At 35.6% G+C, this 20,663-nt stretch overlaps 1 protein-coding gene across 8 annotated transcripts in view; it reads left to right on the plus strand.

The window, feature by feature from the left end:
• Positions 1-20,663, plus strand: part of CLOCK (clock circadian regulator) — a 134,716-nt gene that overhangs the window by 31,776 nt on the left and 82,277 nt on the right. Inside the window, exon 4 of one of the 8 annotated variants that reach the window (XM_055340846.1) lies at positions 1,568-1,709. The exons of the other annotated variants lie outside the window; for them this stretch is intronic. The gene's annotated coding sequence lies outside the window, so the exon portion shown is untranslated. The remainder of the gene's footprint in view (positions 1-1,567; positions 1,710-20,663) is intronic. 8 annotated transcript variants of the gene reach the window in all.

A 20,663-nucleotide genomic window follows, 5' to 3' on the forward strand; every position in this document is an offset into this window, starting at 1 on the left:
TATCCATACAAGATTTAAAAATGAGTATGTTAATTAATTGATAAATCTGGACAGAGTATACATAGGAGTTCTTTGAACTATTTGTACACTTTTCTGAAAGTTTGAAAGTATTTCCAAGTAAAAGGTTTAAAGAAATGCCATTAGCAATTATCAGAAAACCTAGAGATTATATCCAAATACTGTTGCTTTTAAATTATTATTAACTTTTATTAGAATACACTTATAGTCCTTGTCCTTTTTTCAAAGTGCTTTCACACATACTCTGTTTACATGTGGTACTGTTCCAAACAGTAATTTTTTGTTGAGTGGTTTATGGTTAATTATGTGGTCATCAATGCAGATACCCTGTTCTTTGATTCTTTACTCGATTTAACAAGTTTGACTTACAAATAGTTTATAAAACTTATAGGAATAAGATAAAATGAAATAGAACTTTGCAAATGTAAAAACTGGTATGCAAAGAAAGTCTTTATATTAGCAGTATTCTTGCTGATTATCTTATCAATTTTTTAATCATAAGATAATAGTTAAATACCAATTCGTAGAATTTAGAACTTCAAAGAATCTTAGGTATAATGTTAAATTTTCTTCTGCCTGATATCTTTCTTTAATGTCCACTTTAGCTTGTATTATAAAAAAATCTATTGTGTTCCCTTAGCTCCATAAGTATGCTTTACCTTTAAAAGTACATCTGATTTTACTATCTTAAATTTATATTTTGACCTTAAATTTATTATATTTTGAAGGAAATTCGGGAGTAGGGATCTATTATAGTGTTTCTCAAAATGATGTTAATAATTGATTACCTTTTTGAGCTTTATATTTTCAGCACTCTACATTTAGTAATTTCATTTTCACAAAAGCCTTATGCTAACACCTTGTCTTGATTTGCTATTCAGTTCTAGTTAAAACTGCTGCTAAGCCTCAGAAGGCTTATGTTTTCTTACCTCTTTTTTTTTTTTTTTGCCAGATATGAATTATGAGAAGTAGGGATCTGGAACTAAGTATAGAAAACTGATCAAAAGAGGCGCCTGAGTGGCTCAGTCAGTTGGGCGTCCAACTCTTGGTTTCAGGGTGAATCATCGTCTCAGGGTCCTGGGATTGAGCCTAACCTCAGGCTCTCCTTGCTCCATGGAGTTTGTCTGCTTGAGGATTCTCTCTCCATCTTCCTTGCCCCTCCCTCCGCTTGCATGTGCTCAGTGTCTCTGAAATAAATCTTTAGGAAAAAAGAAAAGGAAAATGTATTGATATATGTAAGAAAAAAAGCCATTTTAGAATTCAGGATGTAAATAGTGGGTTCAGTCTAACTTCACCCTAGACCTTCTCTTTCCTTCATAATTTGGGAAGGATCCATATATCAAGATAATTCTTCAGTAATTGTACTGAAAAAGGAAGTAAAAGGAAGTATCCGATTAAGAAGCAAACTGATGTAGAAACCTAGTTTTCCTAGGCTTGAATTTTACCAAGTAAAATAATTAAATTAAAAATTTTAAAGTTAAGCGACCGATACAGTCTTTCTAACTTTTAAAACTTTTTTGCATTGAATTAAACCATGCTTTTTATAAAGTGGATAAATCTTGAGTATCCTTTTGATGAAATTTTATGAAGTCAATGCTCGTTTAACCAATACCAAGATCAAGATATAGAATACTTTCATCAACCTAGGAGCCTCCTTCATGCCCCCTGACAGTCAACACACATTTCTGAAGGTAACTATTATTCTGACTTCATTTACTATTCATTAGTATTGCCTATTTTTTAACATCTTTTGACTATTTTTTTGGATCAATATCTTGTTTATGTGAGTCACACATGTTGATTCATAAAACGTTGTAACGTTAATTTATTCTTTTTCATTGTTTTGAATCCTTCATTGTATATGTCACAGTTTTATCCATTATCCTGTTGATGAACATTTGGATCATTATCAGTTTTTGGCTATTATGAACAGTGCTACTGTGAATATGCTTGACCATGTCTTTTGGCACACATATGCATGCATTCTTTTGAGTAAATATCCAAGGGTGAAGTTGTTGATCATGAAACTCTTTAGCTTTAGTAGATGCTTCTAGTTTTTGAAAGTGATTGAGTCAATTTATACTATTTTCTACATCCTCACCAATGCTTAAAATTATGTTTTTTTTTTAAATATTAGCTCCTTTGCTACATATGTGGTAAGAAGTTACTGGAATTTTAATTTGTAATTCCCTGCTGACTTTAAAGATTTATTAGCACATGTTTATATGCTATTGACCATTTGAATATCCTCTTTTGAGAAATACCTATTCAGTCATTTGACCATTTTTCTATTGACTTGTCTGTCTTATGGATTGGTGCGAGTTCTTTATTTCTAGGATAAGTTTTTTTATTGGATTAAATATTGAAGGTATCTATCCTACTTCTTTGCTATTTTAATAGTGTACCTTTATTAAGAAAATTTCTTAATTTTAATAGTCCATCTTGTCAAACTGTTCCTTTATGGTTTTAAGTAATCTTTGTCCATCCCAAAGCCAAGAAGTTATTCTTGTATGTTTTCTCCTATAAACTTGATTGTTTTAATCTTTACATTTAGGTTTATGCATGGTATATGATAGGATTCCTGGTTCATTTTATTTTCCATATGGAAACCCATTTTGTCAAATATTATTTATTGAAAAGACTATCCTTTCCCTATAGTAATGCACTAGTGCCTTTGTTGTAATTCAGGTGAGTGTTTATTTGTTCATGGGTCTGTTTTTGGACTCTTCTGTTCCATCAGTCTATTGTGCTGGTTTTATATTCTTCTAATTGCTATAACTTTAAATCCTCCAATTATGTTCTTCACAATTCCTTGTTTTTTTTTTTGGTCCTTTGAATTTCAGTAAAAATTTTATACTCGACCTGTCAGTTTCCTAATAAATAGATAACCTGCCTTATAGTAAGCAAGTTTTAAAAAAATAGTAAGCGCATTTAATAGTGTTATTTAATATTATTATTGACTAGCTTAATATCAAATCTACAGAGCAAGTTGAATATATTGGACATCTTTCAATATTGAGAGTTTCAGCACCTTAACTACTATAGTACCTCCATGTATTTAGGCCTTTTAAAATTTCTCTCAGAATTTTATTTTGGGTGTGGAGGTCATATACATCTCTGTTAACTTTTTAGATATCATAATGATATTGTGGTTATATGTTTTTGTTAGTCTTTGAAATTTATAGATTTACACTAGGGTGTTTACAGATGCAGTGATACAGTTTGGGGGGTTTACTTTTTAATAATGCAAAGGAGGGTGGGAAGGAACAGAGAAGGACCGGAATAGATGTAACCAGATTTACCATGATTTGATAATTGTTGAAAATGGATGGTATTTGGGTTAATAGTTATATTATTCTTTTTACTTTTGTATACGTTTGAAATTTTTCATAAAACCAGGTTAAAAAAAGTAATGACTATAGCAGGTTGAAAAACAAATATATAAGACTTTAGAAGTTCATTAAAATACTAAAAAAAAATTCTCACAGGCATCAATCAGGTCATGGAAATGAAAGAATCAACCATTTAATGTTTTTCTGCACAGATTATATTTCAAGATTTTATTTTTATGTGTGTGAGAGAGCTACGGGCACATGAGTAGGGGGAGGGGCAGAGGAAGTAGCAGACTCCCCACTGAGAAGGGAGCCTGATGTGGACTCTCTCCCGACCTGGGATCATGACTTTAGCCCAAGACAGATAGATGCTTAACCGACGGAGCCACCTAGGTGCCCGATTATATTTCAGGATAACCAAATAGTTAAGAGGGAAAGTTTACCTTTATAGAAGAATCACAGCTGATAAGAAATGCTGAGAAAATAATAGATTTAGAAAACTCACCACAGTGCAACTTCTAATGAAAAAATAGATCTAGATGATGATCAGTCAATAACTACTAAAGTCACTAGGTGAAAGGTCTGTTGGGACATGGGTATAATACAATTGGATAGACCAAGATGGAGTAAGCCTAATTCTTTGATTAGAACTAGAAACTCCTAATGAAATAAAAAACCCGACTCTTTGAAGACTGAAAATTAATAATAGGCAAATTGAGAAGGAAAGTCATAATTGTGAGTGTACCATTTTACTCTTTCCATGATCCAGCTTTGACCAAGTGGTAGGCGGAATTGTGGAACTGCACAGTGGGTGTAGCAGTTAGCAAAAACTTTGAGAGAAACCCCTCATTTCTAGCAGAGGGTAAAGAAGAAGGGGATCCGTTTTTTTTTTCCTTTTTCTCTCTTAAGTCTGCCTTAAGATTATCTCCACTTCTAAATTGTGCTGTCGTTGTGGCACTAGCACTTAAAACTGAAAGAAAAATAATTTCTCTCGCGGGAGAAATTGAGAAAGGGACTGCTGAAAACTGCAGCATGCTGGGAAAATCAAGGAGAAAAGAGTTGAGAGGAGATTCTCTTATTGTGAATATGAACCCACAACGGTCCTACCTTACTCATGATCATGCACAGAACATACTTAAAGAAACACAAGAAGGACTTAGAGAATTTGAACTATGATATAAACCACTGTTCAGATCCAGACTTGCATTTGAGTGGTGCATGCAAAGGATAGACCCAAATAACACAGTAAAAGTAAAGGCTTTAAAAACCAAACTGACATTCGAACTGCTACCCCAGAAGGCAATACAGAACTTACAGTCTAAACTTCAATAAAAAAAATCAAATTATCCAGAAGGGGTCAATAGCATCTGGAGTTTTATAACCTAATATTCAGGTCTAGGATATAATCCAAATTTTTGACATACCAAGAAATAGGAAAATCTGACCACTTTGTAAGGGAAAATACAATAAATAGATGCCAAACCTGGGATGATACAGTGATGGAATTATTTAAAAAAGGCTTTAAAGCACCTGTTATATCTGTGCTCCTTGAGGTAAAAGTGAACACTCTTGAAATGAATAGAAGCATAGTTCTCTGAAAAATAGAAATCACGTAAAAGAATGAAATGGAAATTTCAGAACCAAAAAATACAATATATAACATACAAAATTTAAGGGGCACCTGGGTGGCTCAGTGATTGAGCATCTGCCTTTGGCTCAGGTTGTGATCCTGGAGTCCTGGGATCGAGTCCCACCAGTCTCCCCAGAGGGAGCCTGCTTCTCCGTCTGCCTGTATCTCTGCCTCTCTCTCTCTCTGTCTCTCATGAATAAATAAATAAGATCTTTAAAAAAAAATACAAAATTTACTGTCTGGGCTCAGTAGCAGATAGAAAGATAAATCAGTAGAAATCTCAAATCCTGTGTCTTCTTTATCAAGGGTATATCTCTGTGCTGTAACACTTGTCAGGTCCAGGTTGCACCTTGAGAAACCTGGTCATAGGCCTTCTGGCTCTGAATTAGTATGCCACACACACATCCTCTTTTGTCTTTAATTACTTCTATTCATGCTACTGAGAAGATTTGTCTGTGCATGTGAGCCCTATCTCCCTTCATACTCCACAGATTCAGGTGGTGTCTTGATCGCTATTTTCTAAGACCTTAGCATTTCAAGTGAGGATCCAGCAATCAGTTTAATCCGATTTAAAAAATAATAGCCAACTATTACATTTATTTCAAAATTGTTTATTTTATTTATATATTTATTTCAAAACTTTGAAGGTAAATAAGGGATAGAGAGAAAAGTGCAATGGATAGCATATATATGATTCATACGGCAAAATCTTACAAGGTAAAAGGAGTAAATTTTATCTTAAAGTGTAGATAAAATGATTATTTTAGTGACGAAATACTGTATGGTAGTTCTGAATATTCTGTAGTTCAGGATGCATCTAAATATACTTGAACTAGGTTTCAGATGGTTGTGAACCTGCTTGGCCTACTTGGCTACACAAAAGCAACCTGGCAGTTTACCCAAGTTTTGATACATCAAAACAACTGCCTATTTTATAAAGTGATTATACTGCAAAAAGTTAGAGGAATACTTGTGGCCTTAAGAGTTGATATATTTTATTTTTAGTGGCATTTTAAATGGGTCTGGTGGCCTCATTAATGAAGTATATAAAATGTTAAGACATTGTCATCATATTTGTACATATTAGTTTTAAGTTACTAAATCTCTCACGAGGTAGCCCTAAACCTAGTATTTTCATAATCCTACTTAATCAAATTTCCTTTTTTTTTTTTTAAAGATTTTATTTATTTATTCATGATAGTCACACACAGAGAGAGAGGCAGAGACACAGGCAGAGGGAGAAGCAGGCTCCATGCAGGGAGCCCGACGTGGGATTCGATCCCGGGTCTCCAGGATCGTGCCCCGGGCCAAAGGCAGGCGCCAAACCGCTGTGCCACCCAGGGATCCCAGTAATCAAATTTCCTAACAGGTTCCTGGATATTTTTTTAACACTAATGAAATTCTGTACTTCCTCTAGGTTGATATAATTTATTAATTCATTCTTGCCTTCCCTTTCTTCTCTATCCCTCTCCCTCTCTCTCTTCCTTCCTTGCCACTCCTATGTATCTCAGAAATGTACATACACCCAGGGGCACCTGGGTGGCTCAGTTGGTTAAGCAACTGACTCTTGGTTTCAGGTCAGGTCCTGATCTCATGGGTTGTGGGATCGAGCCTTGCATCAGGCTCCATGCTCATAGGAGTCTGTCTGGATATTCTCTCTCTGCCTCTTCTCTCTCTATCTCAAATTAAATTTGAGGAGAAAAAACATTAACATACACTTTTATTTTTAAGATTTTATTTATTTATTGACACCCACACACACACACACAGAGGCAGAGTCACAGGCAGAGGGAGAAGCAGGCTCCACGCAGGGAGCGAGACCCGATCCCAGGACTCTAGGATCACACCCCGGGCTGCAGGCGGCGCTAAACCACTGCGCCACCAGGGCTGCCCCACTTTTCTTTTTAAAACAGGCCACTCCACAAAGGCTTGGATTTAATCAGTCTTCTTTGGACACCTGTTTGACACTTAATAAATTATGTTTTGTTTTGTTTTAGTGCAGTATATAGCACATGACATAGTCATCCAAAAGGGAAAGTATACTTTCATATTCATTTGGACATTAACTTTTGCCATCCAGAAAAAACAGACATAGAGCCTCTTGCTGCCATATAACAATAAAGTTAGGCTTGAAAGTTGCAGTTGAAATCCTGGAACACGAGTTATCAATTATTATCCATGTTATTTTTCAGTTCCCTTGAAGAAACATGAAAGAAAAAGATAGCTCAGAAGTTACAATACTTCAATAATATAATAGAAAAAAAAAGTTACAAACTACCTAGCATGGTGGTGTAGTCTTTTATCTAGTGATCAAATAATACTCACTAATGTCATGTCTTCCTCAAAGATACTTAATTTTGTCTTCACCAAAGAGAGACTTATTGGGTCATGGAATGTGGTAGGCAGAATAATGGTCCTTCAAAGATGTCTATGCCGTAATTCCCAGAACCTGTGACTATGTTAGGTTAAATGGCAAAGAGGAAATAGGGTTGAGAAAATTATCTTGGATTATCTGGGTGAGCCCAGTGTAATCCGTCACTACAGTCTGTATGATAAGAGGGTGGCAGAAGAGATGGCAGCTTGAGGATATGCCTGCTGCTGACTTTGAAGATTGAGCAGGAGAGCCAGAAGCCAAGGAAAGTGAGCAGCTTTGAGAAGTTGTAAAGGCAAGGAAACATTTTTTGCTAAAGGTGCCAGAAAGGTCACCTTTAGCAGCCATAGCCCTGCTGACACCTTGTGTTTAGCCCAGTGAGACCTGTATTGGACTCAGATCTGCAGAACGGGGAGAGAATTGTTTGTTTTTTCATTCCATTAAGTTTGTGGTAGTGTGTTATAGAAACCATAGGAAATTAATACATGGTATGTCCATTTAATTTTCCACCAATGTGAATTTTACATACTGATTAATTGAATCCTGGTATAACAATAAGATTTCCTGTGAATGTCAATTCTAGTTTATTAAGAAGTTTTTTGTGTTGATAATTTGTTGGCATTGATGAATGGACCCTTGTTTACCCAGGGGTAAACTACCTCATGGAAATGGTGAGAAGTTGATTGTGGCTGGAGAATAGGGAGTGCACAGAGTGAAGGTGAAATGGGGGCTGAAGACAGAGAAATAGAATGAAGCTAGAAGGGAAAATAGGTACCATGCAGTGTGGCAAGAGAACTGACCTTGGTTCCCTTCCACATGTTCTGTAATATTTGTATTAGTGCCTCAAATATTAATAAATGCTGTAAGTTGGAATTATAAGAAGTGTTTATTAGTATGATTTGAGCTATGTAGAGTTGTAAGCAATCATTGCATTTTGCCACAGAATGTCTCATGGAGTGGCTTATCAATATGATAAATGTACCCAAGTAGGCCTCAGTCTGATCTCTGAAAAAGGAATAAGATGCTCCTATATTCTGTGGACCATATCAGTCCATCACATGAATAGGGAGCTCAGGCATTATGTGAAGAAATACATTAGTTGAATCATTAGAATAGTCTTGGGTCCTACTAAGAAAGTTAAACTAATTTTTTAGTGTTTGTTTATTTAATGAGACTTCAAAAATACTTCACATTTAGACCTTTGAAAGATGAGAGTTCTGGTATCGTTTGTTATTTGTCTTGAGCCAGAATCTTGTCTGATTCATAAAAATTTGGTTTGGGGTGTGTTTCTTGTTCTTACTGTCAATTCTCAGTTAAGTTGGTCTCAGAGACTGCTATATAGAGTTAAGAATGTTTTCATTTTGCTAATATTTTACATTCATTGTAGAGGTAGGATAATGTTCCCATTTAGTACTAAGTTAAGAACTATTTAATTTCATCTTTACTCATACATTAAACAGTTAATTTAAAAAGGATTTGAATCTTTCTTTACAAGTTAAAATTGTTCTCTGAGGAATAATTATCTTTTTAGCTGTAATACAAACATTGAGCACTCTGCAGAAGCAAGTTAGAATTTTTCATAAATGTTGATAAACGTAGTTGAAGATTGATGCTTGGATTTTGTGTTATACCAGTCAGTTAAATTTCAGCACTACTTTTAATTAATGTTAATACATCCATCAGTCCCAGAAATATCTGGGATATCAGATTTAACTAACCTAAATTCCAAAGTAGGTCAGTGGGTCAATAGGTTATTAGATTAAAAAAAGATTTATTGTGGTCTCCATTTTTTTAAACTCAGGTTCCTGAGTTAATCATTTTAAATCAATAACTTAAAGATTTTTAATAATTAGATGAAATTAAAAGTTTTTTCTTTAAATTATGTGCACAGAACATGGAAAAATAGTCTCTATTACTCTTACTTTGAAACAGTAACATGTTATTTTGTTACTCCTATTTTGTTTTCTGGAATGGATAAACATGTATTTTATGTTGGACAATTAAAATAGAGAAAGGCAGCACTTAAGTTTTTTGGTTATAATAATAGTGCATGTTCATGGGAGAAATTTTAGAACGTACTAAAGAAAAAATTTTAAAATTCATAAGCTACTTAGGAATAACCACAGTTCTACCTTTGGCTCATTTGGATTTATGTTTGATATATCTTAATGCCACCGATACTGCTATTAGATGCTTGAATTCTTTCTAGCTTTACTAGATTGTGCATAATAGTATAATGAATATAAAACTTTGGAAACACCTCTGATTGTTCCTGTTCCCTTTTTTTCTCAAAGTAAAATTACTGGGTCAAAGAATATAAATATTTTCAAGCAATTGATACATCTTGCCAAACTTTTTTTTTTTTTTTTTTTAAGATTTCATCTATTTTTATGAGAGGGAGAGAAAGAACGAGCACAACAAGTTGGGGCAGGGGCTAAGGGAGAAGCAGATTCCCCACTGAGCAGGAAGCCCAGGCAGGACTCTGGGATCATGACTTAAGCCCAAGGCAGACGCTTAACCAACTGAGCCACCCAGGTGCCCTTCACCAAACTTTTTCTCACCAAGCTTTTTTAAAGAAAGGGATATCCAATTTACTTTCTTAAAGCAATGCTGTTTTTTATCTCCTTCACCAAAGGTATCAAACTCTTTGTTATTAAATATAATGGTTATTTTAGAATTATCTTGTCTGCACTGCAATATCAGCCTTGTCAACTTCTCAAAACCCCTTTTCCTTTCATTTTAATGACAGCTAATCTTTCTTGGCTTTCTTCTGTCCCTTTGATCCTTTGCCATCTAGTTGATACTTTTAACACTAATCATATTTAAAATTCATTTGCTGTTTTCTGTGTACTGTCCCAAACATGTAACATATTAATCCTTGGAACTGCATGTACCTATTATTTTCTCCATTTTAAAAATGAAAGAAGTAATGCGTAGAGATGAAGTGATTAGTCTGAGACCCACAGTTAATAAAGGGACTGAGCTGTAATGTGTACCCAGGAAATGTTTTCACAGCCCAGTTCTTTTTTTATTTGTTTGATTCTTATGTAAATTACTTAACATTTTTTTTGTTTTATCGAAGTATAGTTGACACAATGTTACATTAGTGTCAGGTGTTCATCATAGTGCTTGGCCAACTCTATATATTATGCTGTGCTCACCGTAAGAGTAGCTTCCATCTTTCACCATACGACACTATTCCAGTACCACTGACTATATTCTTTGTGCTGTGCCTTTTATTTCCGTGACTTGTATTCCCTCTATAACCAGATGCCTGTATCTTCTCCTTCCCTTCTCCCATTTTGCCCATCCCTTGACCTCCACCTCTGGCAATCACCAGTTTGTTCTTTGTTTTTATGGGTCTGTTTCTGTTCTTATTTGTTCATTTGTTTTGGTTTTTAAAATTTCAGATATAAGTGAAATCATATGGTACTTGTCATTCTCTGACTTATTTCACTTAGTTTAATGCCCTCTTGGTCCATCCATGTTGTCACAAATAGCAATACTTATGCTAAGTACTGTTCCATTTCCCAGCACCATCTATTGAAGAGACTGTCTATAATCTGTCCCCCTTTGTTGTAGGTTAATTGACCATATATGCATGGATTTATTTCTGTGTTCTCCATTCTTTTCCATTGATCTTTGTGCCAGTACCATATTGTTTGAATAACTATAGCTTTGTACTATCTCTTGAAATCTGTGATTATGATATTTTCAGTTTTATTCTTTTCTCAGATTGCTGTGGCTCTTTGTAGTCTTTTGTGGAACAAATGTTGGTGTTATTTATTCTAGGTCTGTGAAAAATACCACTGGTATTTTGCTTACACTGAATCTGTAGATTGCTTTGGGCAGTACATACATTTTAACAATATTAATTCTTCCAATTTATGATCATGAATATCTTTCCATTTGTTTGTGTCATTTTCAATTTCTTTCATTAATAAAGTTTTCAGAGTATTTGTAGAACTCCTTTTTTTAAGTTACTTGCTCTGCCTCCTTCCTATCTTCTTAGTCTTCTTCCGATTTCTAAAATACTAATTTTTAATCAAGTTTCAATCTTAGGGGATCCCTGGGTGGCGCAGCGGTTTAGCGCCTGCCTTTGGCCCAGGGCGCGATCCTGGAGACCCGGGATCGAATCCCATGTCGGGCTCCTGGTGCATGGAGCCTGCTTCTCCCTCTGCCTGTGTCTCTGCCTCTCTCTTTCTCTGTGTGTGTGTGTGTGACTATCATAAATAAATAAAAATTTAAAAAAAAAGTTTCAATCTTAGTCTGTCTTTTTCTTATTTTATGTTTTTTCTAGAAAATCCCATCACTGTCTTTAGTTTACATATTTATGTTGATGACTTCTGATTTACATTTTCATTCCTGTGTTCTTGAATGCCAGGCTCACTTCTAACCACCAACTGGATGTTTCTCCTCTTGCATATCCCTTAGACATCTTAAACACTACATGTCTAAAACTGAATCCATCATCTAAAGTAAATGTGAGGTATCTGTAACGGTGATTAAGAGCACAGTTCAAGCTAAACTATCAGCGTTCATAACTCAGCTTTATTGCCTTACTTGACCTTCCTTGGCTTACTTATAGTCTTTGTGTTTCAGTTTCCTCATCAGTAAAATGGAGATAATAATAGCTTACCTCATATGATTGTTGAGAGTCTTAAATGAGAGAAAACTTTGAGGAATGCCGGACACATAGTAAGTGTTCAATAAATGGTGGCTGCTGCTGTCATTACCTCCCACTTCCCTTCTAGGTTTCCTGTATGTTTCTTATGAGCCTACAGAGAGGTCCAAGCCAAAATTTGGGTGATACTCTCAACTGCTTCCTGACCCCCCCACTTCTGATTATTAATCACCAAATTCTGTCTAGTCATCTTCGTATCTATTCAAATTCTTTTTAAAAATATTTTATTTATTTAGAAAGAGAGCACTCAGGTGGGGGCTGGGGCAGAGGGAGAGGGACAAGTAGACTCCCTACTGAATGAGGAGCCCTGTTGGGGCTCCATTCCAGGACCCCGGGATCATGACTTTGGCCAAAGTCAGATGCTTAACTAATTGAACCAACCAGATGCCCCCACTTACTAAAATTCTTATATTTCTTTATATAACCTCTGCCTCTATATTATTTTTTTTTGCCTCTATATTATTTTGCCTGAAACTATAATACCTTACTTCTGTTAGTCTTCTTAACTCTAGTTTTGCCTGATTTTCTCCATTCTCTATATTGTAGCCAGAATGATATTTCAGAAGAACAAATCTATTAATATCACTTCCCTGCTAAAAACTACTTCAGTGTTTTCATGTTGCCATTGAGGCCCAGATGATTTTTTTTTTTTACCTTCATGTGGCCTTTCATGATATATACTTCCCATCATTCTTGTCTCTTACCACCAGTTTTTACCACACCCTGTCCCTAGGTTTTTGCTGTAATCTGGAACTACTTGCAGTACCCTAAAATCTTAGTTCTTTCTTGTGTCTCCAGACCTTTGCATATACCATTCTTTTGGCATCAAAGTTGTTTGTCTCAAAAAACAAAACAAAACAAACAAAAAACAACAAAGTTCGTTGTCTCTTGGCCTGGTGAATTTATTTATCCTTCGAATCTCAACTTAGGGATTACTTCTAGGAGGCTTCCTTAATAATTCTGTGTCTAATAACTGTATGTATTCAGTGTTTTGTGTGTACCTCTGGAAAGTACCTCAAATGCAGTTGCTGTATCTATTTTGTCATTTAAAACTACCATTAGCGTAGTGTTAGACAATTGTATTCATGCTCAGTAAATATTTGCTGGATCATAAATATATGAAATATAATTTTTAAGGAATCACTAGTATTCATAACAAGTTTTTAGTTTAAGTTGATTTCTAGCCAGGAATAATTTTACATTTATTACCCATTTGTTTTCTTTGTGCTTCATTTAGTTACACTTTTTGCTCATTTTAGGGGGTTGGATTTTAACCTTTTTCTCAATAACTTCTTTTTATTTATTTATTTATGATAGTCACAGAGAGAGAGAGAGAGAGAGAGAGAGAGGAGGCAGAGACACAGGCAGAGGGAGAAGCAGGCTCCATGCACCAGGAGCCCGACGTGGGATTCGATCCCGGGTCTCCAGGATCGCGCCCTGGGCCAAAGGCAGGTGCCAAACCGCTGCGCCACCCAGGGATCCCTCAATAACTTCTAAATATCCTTATATGAGGGGCACCTGGGTGGTTCAGTTGGCTAAGTGTCTTCCTTTGGCTCAGGTCATGATCCTGGGATCAGGCTCCCTGTTCAGCCAGAACTCTGCTTCCCCCTCTCTCTACACCCCTCCCTTGTTTGTGTTCTCTCTCAAATTAGTAAATAAAATATATTTTTTAAATTATTTATTTGAGAGAGAGCCAAAGAGCATAAGTGAGGGGAGTGGAGAGGAGAAGCAGACTCCTCAATGAGCAGGGAGCTCATTGTGGGGCTCGATCCCGGAACCCCAAAATTATGACCCAACTCGAAGGCAGACGCTTAACAGACTGAGCTACCCAGGAACCTTAAATAAATAAAATCTAAAAAAAAAAAAAAAAAAAAAAAATCCTGATGTGGTAAAAATATTAACCCTTTGTTATGCTGCATATGCTTAAGCCTTTTGTTTTTTCAAGGGGCAGTTGCCATTTATGTTTATTTTGTTAATAAAAATAGGTATCCCTATGCATTATATCTTTTATTCTTTACAAGAACCCTCTTAGGTAAGAATTCTGAGGCTTAGAGATGCCTGGATGGCTCAGCGGTTGAGCATCTGCCTTTGGCTCAGGGCATGATCCTGAGGTCCTGAGATCGAGTGCTGCATCGGGCCCCCTCTGGGGAGCCTGCTTCTACCTCTGCCTGTGTCTCTGCCTCTGTCTCTGTGTCTCTCATGAATAAATTAAAAAAAAAAAAAAGGAATTCTGAGGCTTAGGATGGTTATTTTCCAGAGATTTCCATCCATGCTTTTCTAAATTCCATAGGTCTTAAGTTTTGTACTGAATCCTCAAGCATGCTGTTTATTGGCTGCTTTAATTCTGACTTGAGAGCACTACCCCAAAGTACTTAAAACCAACTAGGACATGGGCATCTGACTTCTGAATTTTGCTTCATGCACATTTTAGGGACTCAGTCCTGTTGCTCAGGTGCTTTTGACTCAGACCATTTATTTTTATTTGATTCCTTTAATTTCCCAGAGTATTATTTTGTTATTAAAAAAATTCCCTTTTCTCAAAAATATATCACCTTTTGCTATCGAAAATATCCTTTTATGTTGCTGTTATATTGCATATACAATTATATTCTTGATTTTTAAAAAAACTTAGAATGGGCATTGGGTGGGTCAGAAGCAAACTTGAGTGTAAAATTTTGCACTAATTTTGTGGCAGGGTTGAATGGGTCTCAGTTAATTCAGTTATTCACCAATGCCAGTTGAGTAGTATTTGTCAGATATTCTCACAGGTCCTAGTAGTAATAGATGAATAAGTAAATTACTACTCCTTTTATTTTTTAAGATTTTTTTTTATTTATTCATGAGAGACGAGAAAGAGAGGCAGAGACACAGGCAGAGGGTAGAAGCAGGTTCCCCTAAAGGAGCCCCATGCAGGACTCAATCTCGGATCCTGGGATCAGTCCCTGAGCCGAAGGCAGATGCTCAACTGCTGAGCCACCCAGGCATCCCTATTACTCCTATTTTGAAGGAACTCATGATATAGAAGAATATTGCCAATAAGAATGTTACAGTGATATTCCACTTCTGCAATGAAAACTAGTTAGAACATAGTAATTCCTAATTTTCCTTGTCAGTGAAAGAATATTGATAACTGAAAGCGACAGGTTAATGAAGTTTACCACACCAAAAATTTTAAGTAAAATTTATCCTAATTACCTTCTTGAAGGTGAAAATGAAAACTAAAGTATGCATGCATGTACACACACATACACACAGAAAGTAGGGAGACAGTGGAGAAACCAAATATGAATCAGCCATATGTGAATAGTTGTCTCTTCAATAAATATATGTAAAGATGAACATCAGTCACTTTTGGGTCATGCCTTTTTTATATTAGCTGATGTAGAGACTTCAGTGAAGGTAATTCATATATGTTCATTCTTAAAGCAAGCATTTGATTTAAACTTTCATCAGACTTTGAGTGCTTTCTTAGAAAGAACCTATGTTTGGAACTATTGAGAACTAATTCACAGGAAAACTATTAAATAGTAAATACTGTGGCAACCTCTGTATAGTTGGTGTTATAATGCTTTAGATCATGTCATTAATCTGTACTGTGGTTTGTTACAGGAAAAGACCTAAGAAATTCTTTGTTGTTAACTAGTTTCTTCAATTTATTAAGTACCTATAATCTCTAACACAGAGCTTGAACTTCTGTTGATCCTTAAATACCTACTGACTTAAAATGAATAATTGACAGCCTTAATCTAATTTATTGTACCTTTATTTTTCTGTAATTTTTTTACTGTAATAAACTCTAATTGAAAAAAATTATCCTACCTTTTTTTTTTTACTTTAAAGTTCCTAGGTAAAAAAAATAAAAAAAATAAAGTTACTAGGTAAAAATACACTTGTAATTTAAACATTAAAATTTTAAAAATTAATTTAAAGTGACACTTTTAATTTTTTAAAAAAAATTATTATGGGAAAATGAAAACAAGTAACAGTGTCCTCACTTTGTCCTAACAACAAACAAAAAAGGTAATGGTCTGAAAAATCAACAATCCTTGGATGCATAAGAGAGGGGGGGCACAGGGAAAACCTGATCACAGGGTCATCTCCCCAAGATTGGAGAGTCAGGCAAACACAGAAAGTCATAGACTTTACAAGCTGAAACTACCTGAAAAACCAGTGCAGAATCAGCACTGTAATTGACAAATTGCCGGAGGCTCACTATGGGTAACTTTGACAACTTAAAAACTCCCAAGGGGACCTAGTCATAGGGAGACTTCAACAGTAGCATAAGATTTACCTCTGGGAGCTTAACCAGGTTCCAACAGTGAATATCAGAAAAATCTCCACTTGCTTCCAGCTGGTGTAGAGAGAAAAGAACCATTTTGAAATATACCAGAGCACTCTGTTCTTAACATGACCTACCCTTAGGAAAAACTAGTTAACCAGAGTCTAACTGATCTGGAGGCAAGGAAGTACCAAATGCCTGCCTACTCGAACCATCTTAGTTTACCTAAAGAGGGAGAAAAAAACCCCGAGAAACATTGATGAAGTTCACAGTCCAGCTGCACATGCTCACTAAAAGACTGAGACCTAATCCTGGACTGTAGAATGTTCCACTCCCCCACACCTCACCACCACATTACTAATGACCTGTTTATAGCAGTTCCTTTTCCTAGTACCTCATGTCCAGCAATCAAGAAAAAATTATAAGGCATACCAAAAAGACAACACAATTTGAAGAGACAGAGCGAATATCAGAGCCAGACATGGCACAAGGATGTTGGAGTTACCAGATAAGGAATTTAACTATAATTAATATGCTCAGGGATCTAATGGATAAAATAGACAGTATGCAGGAACTAGGTGGGAAGTGTAAGTGGGGAGATGGAAAGCCTAAGAATGAAGGTAGATAAGGAGTTACAAACATTGTACCAGAAATGAAGAATACCTTTGACATGCTTATTAGTAAACTAATAAGCCTGACACGTGAGTCAGGTACCTCTGAGCTAGAGAATATCTTAGAATCCTCAAAATGAAAAACAAGGGCAAAGACTGAAAAGAAAATATCTAGGGATTGTGTGGCAACTACAAAAGTTGTAATATGGGTGTAATGGGAATATCAGGAAAAAGGAAAGATTTGAAATAATAATAATAACTGAGAATTTCCCCAAGTTAATCTCAGACCCCAAATCACAGACCCAGGAAATTTAGAGACCATCAAGAAGGATAAATACCCCTCCAAACAACACCTAGGTGTATCATTTTCAAACTATAGAAAATGAGATATAAAGAAAAAAATCCTAAAAGAAGCCAGAGGAGAGAAACCCCTTACCTAGAGAAGAACAAAGAATTACATTTGACTTCTCCTCAGAAGTGGTACAAATAAGAAGAAAGTAGAATAACATACTTAAATCATTGAGAGAAAAATTCACCAACCTAGGATTCGTTTTCTTCCAAAAGAAGAAGAAATTATTCTTCCAAAATGAAGAAGAAATACTTTCTCAAACAAATTGAGGGAATTTATTGGTGGTAGACCTACCTTGCCGGAGATATTAAGAGAAGTTCTTTAGAGAGAAGGAAGATGGTATAGGTCAGAAACTTGGAAGTTTGTAAAGTAAGAAAGAGCATTGATGAAGGAGTAGGTAAAGCTAAAAAAACCCCAACAAACTTATTTTTATTCTTAATTGACTTCACATAACAGTTCAAAATAATAGTAGCAGAAATGAATTTGATTGTGTATACAAACATGAACGTATGCTTATATATAAGTGAAATGAATGACAATATTATAAGGGATAAGAGGGAGGAATAAGGATTATTTGGTTATTATAAGGTATACTACTTGTCAAGTGGCATAGTGTTTATTTTAAAGTGAACTTGGATTAGTTGTAAACGTATACTGTAGGGGTACCTGGCTGACTCATTTGGTAGAGCATGTGACTTGATCTCAGGGTCATGAGTTCAAGCCTCACGTTGAGGGTAGAGTTTACTTAAAAAATATATCTATGTGTAAAAGAAAGAAACTTTAAAAATGTATGTTGTAAACTCTAGGGTACCACCTAAAGAATAAAAAAGTAAAAACCACTAAAAGTAAAGAATAAGAAACCTAACCAATATGTTAAGAAAGGAAAGAATAGGAATCCTGTAAACTGCTCAGAAAATCATGTAAGATGCTGAAAGCAGGGTGAAAGACAAAGGTGGGAGCAAAGAACAAGAGCAATACATAGAAACAATAATAAATATGGTAGATATTAGTCCAGCTATATCAATAATCACTTTGAATGACAGATTGTCAGAGTGAATTAAAAAACAATATCCAACTATGTGTTGTCTACAAGAAACTCACTGTAAATATAAAGGCATATATAGATTAAATGGATGGTGTGAAAAGACCATATAATATGAAATCTGTGCTCTTAAAACTTTAAGTGCATGCAGTATTGTTAACTCTATACATTGTTAAAGATCTCACACTTTTTCATCCTGTATGACTGTGAAGCTCTATATCCTGATTTCCTGAATCAGCAATTCCTGATTTCCCCCTTCCCCAAGCCCCTGACAACCACCATTCTGCCTTCTGCTTCCATCAGTTTGGCTACTTTAGACACCTTATGTAAGTGAAATCATGCCTTATTTGTTCTTGTGTGACTGGCTTATTTTACTTAGCGTAATGTCCTCAAGATTCATCCATGTTAAGTATGAAAGGATTTCTTTCTTTTTGAGAGCTGAATAATATTCTGGTGTGTGTATATACCACATTTTCTCTATCCATTCGTCTGTCCATGGACCGTTTAGGCTGTTTCCACCTGTTGGCTTTTGTGCATATGCTGCAGTGTTCACTTCGAGGTCCTAGGAGTGCAGTGATCTCTTCAAGATCCTCTCGTTCCTTTTGCATAAATACCCAGAAGCAGAATTCCTGGATCATATGATAGTTGTATTATTAGTTTTTTGAGGAATTTTTTTTCTGTTTTCCACAGCAGTACTATTTTACCTTCCCACCCACAGTGAACAAAGTACCAATTTTTCCACATCCTTGCCAAAATTATTTGTTCTCTGTGTTTTTGTTGTTTTATAATGGCCATTCTAACAGGGATGTGATGATATCTCATTGTGGTTATGATTTGCATTTCTCTTTTGATTAAGGATTTAAAAAAAATTTTTTTTTTAAATTTTATTTATGATAGTCACAGAGAGAGAAAGAGAGAGAGAGGCAGAGGCATAGGCAGAGGGAGAAGCAGGCTCCATGCACCGGGAGCCCGATGTGGGATTCGATCCCGGGTCTCCAGGATCGCGCCCTGGGCCAAAGGCAGGCGCCAAACCGCTGCGCCACCCAGGGATCCCTTTGATTAAGGATTTTGAACATCTTTTCATATCTATTGGCCATTGATGTGTCTTAGGAGAAATGTTTAAGTCATTTGCTTATTTTTTAAATTGGGTTATTTGTGGGTTTTGATGTTTTGCTGAGTTGTAGTTCTGTTTGTATTTTGGGTATTAACTCCTTATCAGATAATCAGATACTTTCTCCCATTCCATAGATTACCTTTTAACGCTGTTGTTTCTTTTGCTGTGCAGAAGTTAACTTGAAGGAGTCCTTCTTGTCAGTTTTTGCTTTTGTTTCCTTTGCTTTTGGTATTCATACCCAAGACCTCATTTCCAAATCCAGTGTCCTGAAACCTTCCCCTTTGTTTTCCTCTAGGAGTTTATATTTCAAGTCTGACATTTAAGTCTTTAATATATATTGATTTGATTTTTGTGTACAGTATAAGATAGTGTCCATTCAGGCAGCCCAGGTAGCTCAGCAGTTTAGTGCTGCCTTCAGTTCAGGACCTGATCCTGGAGACCCGGGATCGAGTCCCATGTCAGGCTCTCTGCATGGAGCCTGCTTCTCCTTTTGCCTGTATCTCTGCCTCTCTTTCTCTCTCTCATGAATAAATAAATAAAATCTTAAAAAAAAAAAAAAAAAGATAGTGTCCATTCAGTTTCAGTCTTTTGCATGTGGGTATAGTGTTTTCCCAGCACCATTTGTTAAGGACACTATGCTTTCCAGTGTTGTGGTCTTGGCACACATGTTGAAGATCATTTGACCATATATGCCTAGGTTTATCTCTGGGTGTTCTCTTCTTTACCTTTGGTCAGTATGTTCATCTTTATGCCACTGCCATACCATTTGATTAGCTCTGTAATATGTTTACAGGTCAGGAAGTGTGAGGCATTCAGCTTTGTTCTTTTTTTCTCAAGATTGTTTTAACTAGTTGAGATCTATTCCATATGAATTTTAGGATTTTTTTCTCAATTTCTGCAAAGAATGCCATTGGGATTTTGATATAGAAATGGCATTGAATCTGTAGGTGACATTGGGTAATGTGGACATTTTAATCATATTAAATCTTCTGTAACCATCCTGTGTATGTCCGCTGTAGACTTGCCTCCATTTATTTGTGTTTTAATTTCTTTCAGTAGTGTTTTGTAGTTTTCTTTGTACAGGTCTTTTGCCTTTTTGGTTAGGTTTGTCCTAATTATTTTATTCATGACTCAGTCTTGGTAGGTTGTATATTTTTAAGAATTTATCTATTTCTTCTAAGTTACCTAGTTTGCTGGTGTCTAATTGTTCATTGTAGTCTCAGGATCCTTTTT

The sequence above is a fragment of the Nyctereutes procyonoides genome, unplaced genomic scaffold (genome assembly GCF_905146905.1).
Source record: "Nyctereutes procyonoides isolate TBG_1078 unplaced genomic scaffold, NYPRO_anot_genome, whole genome shotgun sequence".
Taxonomy (NCBI): Eukaryota; Metazoa; Chordata; class Mammalia; order Carnivora; family Canidae; genus Nyctereutes; species Nyctereutes procyonoides.